Here is a 12,608-nt window from a genome sequence, read left to right on the forward strand (position 1 = left end):
TTGGTTGAACTTTGAAAAGAAAGTCGGAAAGCAGTGGTGGGTTAGTAAGGGAAAATTTCCCCCCTTGCTGGTATAGACTGTGTTTTTCCCAATTTCTGTATTGAAACCTAGTCCCTAGAGTGAGTGAGTGGAAATAGAACCTTTGGGAGGTGATTAGGCCATGAGGGTGGGGTCCTGGTGAATGGGATTAGTGCCTTCATAGAAGACCCTAGAGAGCTCCCTTGGCCCTTCTGCTGTATGTGAGGACAGAGCAGACCTCACATATGAGAGAGTGCAGTCTGTGAACCAGGAAGCAGGCTTTCATCAGACACTCAATCTGTTGGCACCTTAATCTTGACCTTCTTCGCCTGGAGAACTTAGAAAAACAAATTTTCTATGTAAGCCATCCAGCCTATGGTGTTTTTGTTACAGCAGCTGAAACTCAGTAAGTTACTGTTGATCTATAAGCAGAGGCAGCCTGAGGTGGTAAAAGGAGTGAAGAACCTGAAGCATTCATTCTGGCCCCTTCCTTTCTCACTTATCTCTGACCACAGACAAATACTTCACTGCTGAGGACCTTCTTTTAAAAAATCTCATTATAGGGGTGCCTGGGTGGCTCAGTGGGTTAAGCGTCCAACTCAGGTCCTGATCTCAGGGTTCATGGGTTCAAGCCCCACATCAGGCTTTCTGCTGTCAGTGCAGAGACTGCTTTGGATCCTTTGCTCTCTCTGTCTCTCTGCCCTTCCTCTTGTTCTCTCTCTCAAAAAATAAATAAGCATTTTAAAATATTAAAAAAAAAAAATCTCATGACAGGTGAGGCTTTGGTAGGGGGAGGAGGTAGAGCTGGCTTAACCAGACTTTGTCGAAAACAGAAAACCAGTGGAACCAAAGATTACAGACAGGAGTGGGGACTGTAGCAAAACAGAACAAAAAGGGAGGAGAGAGGAGTGTCAGAAGAATGCATGAATGACTCATTCCTGTGGCCCAGCTCCCTGGAAGTGCCCTGGGTTCCTGACCTTTTTATGAAGCCTGTATCTGCAGGCCGTCACTGACTCTGTGAGCCCCCACAGCCTTCTAAGAACTATCCTATTCAGCAAGTTAGCCAGCGGCCGTTTCTGTTTTCATGAAGAACCACTTAACTGCGCTACGGGCTTCTCACAGGGTCTCCAAAGCTGCGGTCAAACCTTTATGCATTTCAGCAAAGGACATCATCTAAATAATGACCTTAACTAGAAACGTGGCTTCATTTCTTGCACTTGGGGATTGGCTAGAATTCCAGAATAGCCATTTATTTAATGGCTATGTGATTCTGGGGGAAATTATACAAGTTCTCCGAAATTCGTTTTGCCCTTGTAGATAGATACAAAACTGGTATAGTAACACCTATTTTGCTTGGCTTGTTAGGAAGATAGCAGAGTCTGGGAGTACTGTAGGCGCTTAATAAATGTTGTTACTACTACTGATTCTTGATGCAGGCACCCCAAACAGTCTTCTTACTAGTCCCTCTGCCTCAGTTTGGGCCTTAAGTATCCTCTGATCTGGACAATTACAGTAACTTTGATGACTGACCAGTGCCTGTAGAATGAAAGTGCAGACTCTCAAACAGGGCATTTCAAGATCCTTAACAGCCTAGACGCAAACTACTTTCCCAGAATGCTCTCATTTAACATGAATTTAACAAACCTATAAGTGCCTAGTAGAGGCCAGGCACCAATAGAACTTACATCCTAATAGGGGAAACTGTCAGTAAAACCAGTATAATTACAGATGGTGACTGCAATTTCAATGAGGCATGGGAAATTGCTCTCCTCTCTTTTGTGCTGCTGCCCCTCCCACCATGAAAACAGAGCGTGTTCCAGGAATCCCTTGTTTCTTCCCTCTGAGTCTCAGAATGAGAAGCATGGCTTGCAGACCCGAACCTGCGTTGCAGTCTGGAGCCAAACTGGGCTGAACTCAACCAAAGTTAGCGAAGCCCAGCTCAGTCACAGACGTGTGTGAGCCATAAATATTTATTGTGAATCACTGTGAGCTTGGGTTTGTTATTGTAGTCAAACTGAAATAATACAGAGAGAACCAAGAGCCCTTGCTTGTGGACTCAATGTGTGGGTAAGGAAAGAAGTCAAGGCTTCTGTTCTGAGCAATAGAATGGAGAAAGGCATCACTTACCAAGGAATTACCACAGTAGGTAGAGGAGATGGGTGGGGGCAGGAATTTGGGTAGGAGAGTCAGGTTCAGTTTTGGACATCTGTAGCCTGGGTAGGCTAACGGCTGCTGGACAAATAGCTTTAAAATAGGAATGGCCGAACACAATAGATTTTTCTTTTCTTGTTCACAAAGCAGTTCAATGCGGGTATTCAGAGAGTAATGTTTTATGCATTTATTCATGAATCTAAGCCCTTTCTATCTTGTGATCTGCTAGGCTCTATGCCTTCATCTAGCATCATGGGAAGCCAGGAAATGCTTAGTTGGGTGCATAAGATGGGGATTTAGGGAACAATTAGCCAGTCTCTCTAACTGCATTTTATCCTGAGATGCCTCTTAGATATTCAGAAGATAAAGAGTTGCTAGAAGAGTTTAGCTGTCAGGTCTGAGCTTTTGGAAATCAAAGATCTATGCATGGGTTTTATAGTCACATGTAGAGAGAATAGAATGAAGTTCAGGATAGATCAGAGGTCCCTACTATTGGGTTTTTCAACATTTAGAGGTTGGTAAAGGAGGAACAACAAATAATATATCTAATGGCTTCCTCTTCTGTTCATATTCCTCACGCACCACACTGGCTCTCATTTCACCGTCCTCCAGATTTACCCAAAAATCATGCCCCGCCCTTGACAGATGATCACTGGTCCCCCCTCTTCCATTTCTGCCATATTTTATATCCCTAAAAATCCCAAAGAACAATCTAGCCAGACTTGTTCGTGGCTAGAATGAGCGTGCTCAGGAATGTTTGGCTCTTCATTAATGGTAGCTAGTAAGGATTCTCGGGCTACCCTACATTCCTTAAATTCTCTTGTAGTTAGGTGTGGCTATCTCTAGGTGACAGTTCTCCCTCGAGGAATGTTTTAGGTGAGTTCTCTCAAGCTGGTGGTGAGCAGGTGGAGGCCAGAGTAACCTCGGGGGCCAGAGCTGTCAGCCTGGGTCCCTGCATGACCACGCAGAAGAGAGCTTCTCACCGACGGGGAATCGCTTCCCCCAAACGTCGCGTGAACGTAAAGGTTTACTTTGCTTGAGCCGTTTCATTTGGTGTCGTATTTATGATAGCAGTTTAGACTATTCTCAATACATAGAAATTAGAACCAGGAGTGGAGGGCTGCCATAATAAAGATCCAAAATAATGTATCATCAACTTGGTATCTGGGCACCAGCCAGTGAGGCGGATCCTTGTCATGCTGGGGAAATAGAGTTGGTAAAACACTGCCTGAGAGAGCCAGGAAGGCAGATACAGATTCCTCCTGAGCCTATAATAATGGGAATGGAAGTTGGAAAGAACCAGAATTTTAGGGTGAGTTAGCAGCACGTTGCTGCTTTTAGCAAGGTACAGGTCCAAACCCTTTGGAGCCAGATGCTGTTGAGAATTCAAAAGTTTTCTAAATTTAGGAAGTTAAGAGGGCAGATATTATAGAGTGTAGCACAAAACTCCCCAGCAGAGTCTGGGATAGCACCCCATAATCAAGCATATTCTTATTTCTGCAGTGAGATGCATGATTATTCACACGAGCAAGGATAAATAGAGATTAAAAATAACCCACACCAATATAGGTCGAATTTTACTGCCATGGAGTTACAGGAATGAGCTACAGTAAAACTTATTTTTCAGAGCTTTTTGGGTTTCACATTTGTGGATAAGGGGTTGTAGATCTGAATTCTTTTTTTAAATGTTTATTTTTGAGAGGGAGAGAGAGACAGAGTGTGAGCAGGGGAGGAGCAGAGAAAGACGGAGGCAGATCCTGAAGCAGGCTCCAGGCTCTGAGCTGTCAGCACAGAGCCCCATGTGGGGCTTGAACTCACGAGCTGTGAGATCATGACCTGAGCCGAAGTCAGATACTTAACCGACTGAGCCACCCAGGCTCCCCTGTGGACCTGAATTATGAGATGTGTCCAGGCAGGAGCTGACTCATTTTCAAGCAGAAAAGGACCAGGTGGGGTAGGAAAAGTCCAGAATTGGAGGCATCTCTGGATTATACCTCAAACTGCAAGAGACAAAACTGTCCTTCCTCAAAGGCCACCCCGTTAAAGCTTTTCAGTCCGAAGGAACCAAGCTCTGAGGGAAAGATCAGAATACGGGTATCACCTTCCTCCTATGTTTGTTTCAGATGGTCTTGAAGTAGCCTCCATAAATTAGGAAAAAAAAAAAAAAAGTCTATAGCTGCAAATCTGTATTTCTCTCTCTGTTTTTTAAGTTTATCAATTTATTTTGAGAGAGAAGTGGAGGGAGGGAGGGAGAGTCAGAGAGAAAGGGAGAGCGAGAATCCCAAGCAGGCTCCATACTGTCAGTGCAGAGCCTGACGTGGGGCTCAAACCCACAAACCGTGAGATCCTGACCTGAGCCGAAGTCAGACACTTAACTGACTGAGCCTCCCAGGTTCCCCTGTGTTTATCTCTTTATATAAAATTTTGTTAATACAAAGGGGTTTCTCCTATACTCACAGTAGTTAGCTTTAAAAAAAAAAAAAACAATATAAAGTCTTCATAAGCCTTTTCATATCAGCACTTAGAGCACTAGCTCATTCTCTTTAAAGGTGGCATTTACTTCAGAGGATGGATGTACCTATACTTTGTTTAGCCAGCTCCTCGTGTAGTTGGTTCCATTTTTTTTCTCTCTCATTATTATGAAAAAGGCTGCAGTCAACATCCTACAAGAGTTGAAGAGACACCTGGCGACTTTTACCAGTATATTCTTAGGGTAAATTCTTAGTGTTGGGATGGTTGGGTTAATAGGTCTGTACATTTTATTTATTTAAAAAAATTAAAAAAATATATTTATTTTGCGAGAGAGAGAGAGTGCGAGCAGGGGAGGGGCAGAGAGAGTGAGAGAGAGAGAGAGAAAATCCCAAGCAGGCTCTGTGCTGACAGCACAGAGTGATGTGGGGCTCGAACCCACGAACCGAGAGATCAGGACCTGAGCTGAAATCCAGAGTTGGACACTTAACAGACTGAGCCACCCGGGCGCCCCAGGTAGGTACATTTTAAATATCGAAATGAATTGCCAAATTTTCTTGCAGAAAGAATTCATGAATTTGCACTTTGAGTCCACGACAGCAGGCGAGAATGTGCATGCTCAACCAGACAGGTGCGGTGTGGGGCAGTGGTGTGGAGAGTGTCCCAGCCTCTGTGGCTCCGATCAGCAGCCCTGCCTTCCGTTCTCATGGGAGAAGCACTGCATCGCTTTGTCTTGGTTCTCATTTTTCTTACTTTGGTGCAAGCCTGGGAAGGATTACCCATCCACCTTTTTATTTTCTTTAAGCTGCCGGCATATCTTTTCCTTATTCTTCTATTTTGCACTTGTTGTTTGAAATTATTTTGTCAGCCCCAGTGAATTTTAGGCCGTATTGATTGATCGAAGAGAAATTTCATAAATGTATAATTTTGTGTGGTTACATTTATCAGACTTCTGCCTTACAGCCCCTTGGCTTTGCTTTCCTTCTGGGAAAAGCCTTTTCCACTCCAAGATCGAATATATAAATTATTCACGCTTTATTCACAAATTATGTGGATATATTTTATTCAGAATCTTTGATCCATCTGTAATTAATGTTGGTATAAACAATAAATTATAAGCCCAGCCTCATATTTTTTTTAACAGTTCTTCAATTTCCCCAACACTATTTTATTTATGCCACTGACTAGATTACCTGTAAATTCACTAATCAGAAATGACACCTTTAGTATGAACTAAAATGCATGCATATTTAGGTATGTTTCTGGATTCTTTATTCTGTTCCACTGAGGTCTTTTTCTTCTCTAGTAATAATCAATTTTTTAAACGTTTATTTTTGAGAGAGAGGAGGGGGAGGGACAGAGAGAGAGGGAGACAGAGGATCCGAAGTGACCTCTGGGCTGAGAGCAGAGAGTCCTCTGCTGGGCTTGAACCCACAAAGCATGAGATCATGACCTGAGCTGAAATCAAGAGTTGGACGCTTAACTGACTGAGCCATCCAGGTGCCCCACCAGTAATAAACAATTTTAATCACGGCAGCACTCTCTGGGTTTTTAAAAAAGTCATCTCTTTGGCACCCTCAACAAGGTCTGTAGAATTGGGGATGGGGAATTGGCTGGCAAGACTGGTGGTGCCCATGCCAAAGAATTAGCCAGTCAGGACAGCTAGGGTTGAGGATTCGACCTTTGTGGTTGGTGTGTTTGGTGAGACCAGGGCCAATGGCTCAGCCAACGTGGCTGGGGCTGCCAGGGCCACGGCCAAAGGAGACTGTGCGAGTGGTCAGGAGATTGGTTACCACTGGGGAATTGGCCAAAAAAGTAAAGATTGAGAACGGTGGAATCCAGTTTCTCACGATCTGAAAAGGAAATTACAAAACATGGAAAAGCAGAGGCTGGAGAAAACCCTGTGGTGATGGTTTGGAGTTGGAAATGTTTGTGAACCCACGGTTGTCAGTATGTGTAGATAGACTGACATAAACACAGATTTATAGGCAAAGTGTATGTGTGTTCACGTATTTTTAGTTCTGTCTCCTGTGAGGGTGTAGAAGCAATAATATCCCAGTAGCAATGAGCATAACCAGTGCCCAGATCTTGGTTTCTATTTTCTTTAATGTTTATTTATTTATTTTGAGAGAGGGGTTATGGGTGGGGGAGTGGCAGAGAGAGAGAGAGAGAGAGAGAGAGAATCCCAAGCAGGCTCCACGCTGTCAGTGCAGAACCGAATGTGGGGCTCAAACTCACAAACCTGGAGATCATGACCTGAGCTGAAATCAAGAGTGGGATACTTAACTGACTGAGCCACCCAGGTGCCCCCCAGATCTTGGTTTCTAAATACCATTTTCCACTAAAAGGAACCAGGGATCTTTGGGTAAATGGCTGATTCCAGATATGGAAAAAACAAGTAAAGTTTGAGCCTCAAAGATATATTTGTGCCAGAAAGTAAAAATTGTTCAAAGAGTAATACGGGGTATGTCATAAGGACGTAAGAATCAGCTTAAGGGAGCTTCCACTGGCTAAGTCTGGGAAAATTCGAGCAACAAACAAACAGTAATAGTAACAAATATAATCCGCTCAATAAAGTAGAAACCCATGAGTCCATACTGAATCAGTCAATCAATAAGAAGGGAAAACTGCACAGTATGATACTAATTAATAAGTGCAGAGGGAATGATGGAACTAGAAGCATTTTGCAATCGTTATAGTAATAATTGATTCAGGTCAGATTCATTAATGGATGCTAAATCCAGTGGGTGAATGTTTGACGAGGGACCGAATATTTGCCTAATTTCAAAGTTGTCTCCACACAGACGATGTGTTAAATGTTTATTAATTAATGGCAAATACTTCCCAGTTAATTTTACCATAGAGAATTCTGACAGACACTATCTTATAAATGTTAAAATACCACCAGTATTGGGATAAATAGACAGTGTGGACTTCCTGATAGGCTGCCATTAGAAGAACATAGCATCCCTTTTGGGGTATTTCTACCAAGAATATATAGTTTGCATGTAATTAGAAGGCAATATCAGATAAATCCAAACTGTGGGACTATCTTACTCAGCTAGGCTGCCATAACAAAATACCATAGACTGAGTGGCTGAAGCAACAGACACTTACTTCACGGTTCTGGAGGCTGAGATCACAGTGAAGGCTTCCTGACTCGTAGACGCCCATCTTGTCACTTTGTCCTCATGTGACAGAGAGACAGAGATAGAGACAGAGATCGAGACAGAGACAGGCAGAAGGAGAGAGGGATTTCCCCCTCTTCTTATAAAGGTACTAATCCCGTAATGAGGTCCCCCCCTCATGACCTCTTCTAAACCTAATTACCTCCCAAAAGCCCCATCTCCCAATACCATCACAATGTGGGTTAGGGTTTCGACATACATATTTAGGAAGGACACAGACATCCGATCTGTTAACAGGGATTTTCTACAAAGTAACTGGCCTGTTCTCATTAAAAATGGTCAAGGCCATAAAAGATAAGGAAACACTGAGGAACTAGAGGCTAAAGACACATGACAACTAAGTGTTAGGTGTGATCCTGAATGAGATCCTAGACCTATAGTAAATACTATTAGGATGATTGACAAAATTTGAGTGGGATCTGTGGATTAGATCGAATCAGGCGAGCTCTGTTTCTAGAGGCACTTTCCTGTTAGCCTGGACCAAAGCCAACGGCCGAGCCTGTGGTAGATGGCTTATGGAGGGCCCACCTGGCTGACCCCTGAGGGTGGGCTGCAGGAGCCCCGAGTGATGCCCAGCTGGCAGCCAGCAAGAAAACAGGGACCTTGGTCCTGCAATGGAAAGGAGCTGAATTCTGCCCCAACCTGGATGAACTTGGAAGAGGACCCCAAGCTCCAGATGGGTCTGCAGCCTGGTCAACACCTTGCTTTAGCCTCGTGGGAAAAGAAATTTCCGTTGTTTAAGCCACCGGGCTGTGATGTTCTGTTATGGCAGCTCGAGCAGATTAATACAGTGGTGTACCCAGTGACGGGTTGACTGGTCAGTCTTCTCTAAATAGTTCAAGTGCGATCAAAGTGTGAGAATCTAGTTTTCAGTGACTGTATAGACAGGGGCCTGGCTTCAGAAGGAAGGAGGGACTGGGTGGAGTAGGGAAAAAAAAATTTTTTTTAACATATCCAAAGAATGAGTCACTCCAAACAACTCAGTTTTCTGAAAAGCTGAATGCATAAAAGCACTTAATATCCTTTAAAAAAATTATTTTGAATGGGCAGTTATTTTTACAGTCTTTGTTTTCTTTTTACTTTTAAGCTTTCGTAAACAGAGTCAATGCACATTATTAAAGTCCAATGGGGGGAGGGGAGAGAGGGATGGAGAAAGGATTATCATGAAAGTGCTGATTCACCTATGAGGTTGTCTCCTGCCTCAACTCGTCCGGTCCCCAGATACAACTTTAAACCTTTCTATTTTTTTCCCCTGTGGTGGTATCTCCATATTTCCCAACAAGAACCTTACACCATTTTTTTTTTTAATGTTTATTTATTTTTGAGACAGAGAGAGACAGAGCATGAATGGGGGAGGGGCAGAGAGAGAGGGAGACACAGAATCGGAAGCAGGCTCCAGGCTCTGAGCCATCAGCCCAGAGCCTGACGCGGGGCTCGAACTCACGAACCGCGAGATCGTGACCTGAGCTAAAGTCGGACGCTCAACCAACTGAGCCACCCAGGCGCCTCCCTTACACCATTTTTTAACCGTATCCACTTTATGCCTTGCCATCCTAGTAGGAGAGGAGTTAGTTCACCTCCATCACCTTTAAAATGTGTTCACCACTTACCCACCTTCCAAAATGGCTCGAACTCCCGTCTCATTTCCTCCACTGTAATCGGGCGTCTTTAAGCGAAACATTGAAATCTCAACCTCTTGGTGCACAAACAAGAGACAGTGTTTAATTTCCCATTGTGAACCTTGATGCCTCTACTGCCTTCTGCCCCTCTTTACCCCATTTTCATCCCCCCGCTTTTTTTTTTTAACGTTTATTTATTTTTGAGACAGAGACAGAGCATGAATGGGGGAGGGGCAGAGAGAGAGGGAGACACAAAATTGGAAGCAGGCTCCAGGCTCCGAGCCATCAGCCCAGAGCCCAAGGCGGGGCTCGAACTCACGGACCGCGAGATTGTGACTTGAGCTGAAGTTGGACGCCCAACCGACTGAGCCACCCAGGCACCCCCATCCCCCCGCTTTTGACAGCTATAGATTTATTTGACAAAATCCAGATGAATAACATTTTTACTTTGTTTTGAAACTACGGTTTTCCCATAATTTATCTATAGTTCAGTTCTACAAGTCGAAAGTCAATAACTGGTGTTAAAATTATGATGGTGTAAATCCTGTTTATGACAAAAGCAAATATCGTGTTGGGCTTCTTTATAATTTGTTCTGAAACTCTGGTTTTCCCATAATTTTTTTTTACAACTTAAAAAAAAGATTTTTATTAACGTTTATTCATTTTTGAGAGAGCGTGAGCAGGGAAGGGGCAGAGAGAGGGAGACACAGAATCCGAAGCAGGCTCCAGGCTCCGAGCTGTCAGCACGGAGCCCGATGTGGGGCTCGAACTCACAAACCGCGAGATCATGACCTGAGCCAAAGTTGGACGCTCAACCGACTGAGCCACCCAGGCGCCCCTCCCATAATTTATCTGTTGTTCAGTTCTACAAGTTGAAAGTCCGTAACTGGTGTTAATATTATGATGGTGTAAATTCTGTTTATGACAGAAGCAAATACTGTGTTGGGCTTCCTCTCTTTATTTCACGTCATGACCTCTCTACCTCTTAACGATAATGGTGTTAAACTGGAATAAAATGAACGTGTGTTAGCGTTCCTTCGTAAGTCAGCATCATAATTGTGAACCCAGGGGCGCCTGGGTGGCTCAGTCGGCTGAGTGTCCGACTTCGGCTCAGGGCATGATCTCACGGTTTGTGAGTTCGAACCCCGTGTCGGGCTCTATGCTGACAGCTCAGAGCTTGGAGCCTGCTTTGGATTCTGCGTCTCCCTCTCTCTCTGCCCCTCCCCTGCTCACACTCTACCTCTGTCTCAAAAATGAATACACATTAAAAAAATTAAAAAATAATTGTGAACCCCAAATACTTTGCTTGCCATAATCTAGTGATGTCTTTCTTCCAGTATAAATAATAACTACTATTTATTGAGTACCTACTATCAGGCGTTCTGATGTGCAATATTCTTGTTTTATCTTAATAACAATCCTGTATTACTCCTATTTTTACAGATGAGAAAACACAAGATAAGTAGCTGGGAGGACTGAATTTGAATGACTGACACCAGGTTGGGTTGACCAACTCATCCCTGTTTGCCTGGGACTTTCCAGTGTTAGCATTCAAAATCCTGTGCCTTGGGGATCGCCTCGGGCTCAGGGCACCTGGGATCATTGGACATCCTACAAGTCCAGACACTCTTTCTCTTTCTTCTTTTGAAATTATTCACCACCACCACCACCACCACAACAATATTAGTAATCAGTCATTTCCATGGCTTGGGGTTCACGGCTCTTCTGCTAATGGCTTGTCTGATCTGGGAGTTGTTACCAAAGCCTGGATTGATGTCAAGACTGGAAGCATCTGCAAGGCTGCATGCCACTCATTTTTCAACATATTGAAAGATATTCTTCTCTGTCAGGCTCTATTAGGATGGTAATTTTTCTGTATGGAGCATGCTTTAGGGGCTCCCTTTGCTGGTTCCTCCTCACGTTCATACCTCCTACTACAGGAGCACCTCAGAATTCACCCCGCGAACTGCTTTTCTGTCTGCATGCTTGTATGGTGTCTCATCTACTCCCATGACTTTAAATCTCATCCATTTGAGCCTATGAATCCTAAATATACATTGTCAGTTGGGTTCTCCCCTGAACTCCTGACACAGATGACCTATTGGACATCTCTTCTTCAAGATGGAATAGTCACCTTAAAGTTAAAACATCTCTAAGTGACGGGCGCCTGGGTGGCTCAGTCAGAATCAAGTGTCTGACTCTCGATTTCAGGTCATGATCTCACGGTCTGTGAGTTCGAGTCCTGCATTGGGCTCTGCACTGGCAGCGGGGAGCCTGCTTGGGATCTTCTCTCTTCCTCTTTTCCTGCCCCTCCCCTCCTCGTGCTCGCTCTCTCTCTCTCTCTCTCTCTCTCTCTCTCAAAAAATAAAGAAACTTAAAAAAAAAAATCTCTAAGTGGATTCCTCACATTCCCTGGAAAATTTGCTTCTCTCACGGTCTTGTGCATTCCCAAATCCTTCCAGTTGTTCAGGCCAACTTTAGAGCATCATTGACTCTTCTTTTCAACTCTCACACTGTGTAAAATCTAGCAAATGCTCCAAAATGCACCCAGAATCTGACTACTTCTCACTACCTTTGCACTAAGGGCACTCTGGTCCAAGCCATGTCCAACGTCATTTAGGGCAATAATAGCCTCTGAACTGGTCACCTTAATCCCACTCCTGCCCATCTGTCTTACCTAGCCTCAGTAAAAGTCCAGAGTAATCATTTTCTTATTTTTATTTTTTATATTATTTTTTAAAGTTTTATTTATTTATTATTTTTTTAATGTTTACTTTTGAGAGTGAGAGAGAGACAGAGACAGAGCATGAGCAGGGGAGGGGCAGAGAGAGAGAGGGAGACACAATCTAAAGCAGGCTCCAGGCTCTGTGCTGTCAGCACAGAGCCCAACACAGGGCTTGAACTCCTGAACTGTGAGATCATAACCTGAGCTGAAGTCGGATGCTTAACCAACTGAACCACCCAGCTGCCCCCAAAGGTTTTATTTATTTAAGTCATCTCTATACCCCACTTGGGGCTCAAACTCACAACCCTGAGATCAAGAGTCACATGCTCCAACCAGGCTCCAGCCGGGCACCCCCAGAGTAATCCTTTTAAAACACGTGTTGTGTCACCCCCTGCCCAAAGCTCACAGATTGCTCTCTGTCTCACCCAGAGGGCGAGC

The sequence above is a fragment of the Panthera tigris genome, chromosome F3 (assembly GCF_018350195.1).
Source record: "Panthera tigris isolate Pti1 chromosome F3, P.tigris_Pti1_mat1.1, whole genome shotgun sequence".
Classification (NCBI taxonomy): domain Eukaryota; kingdom Metazoa; phylum Chordata; class Mammalia; order Carnivora; family Felidae; genus Panthera; species Panthera tigris.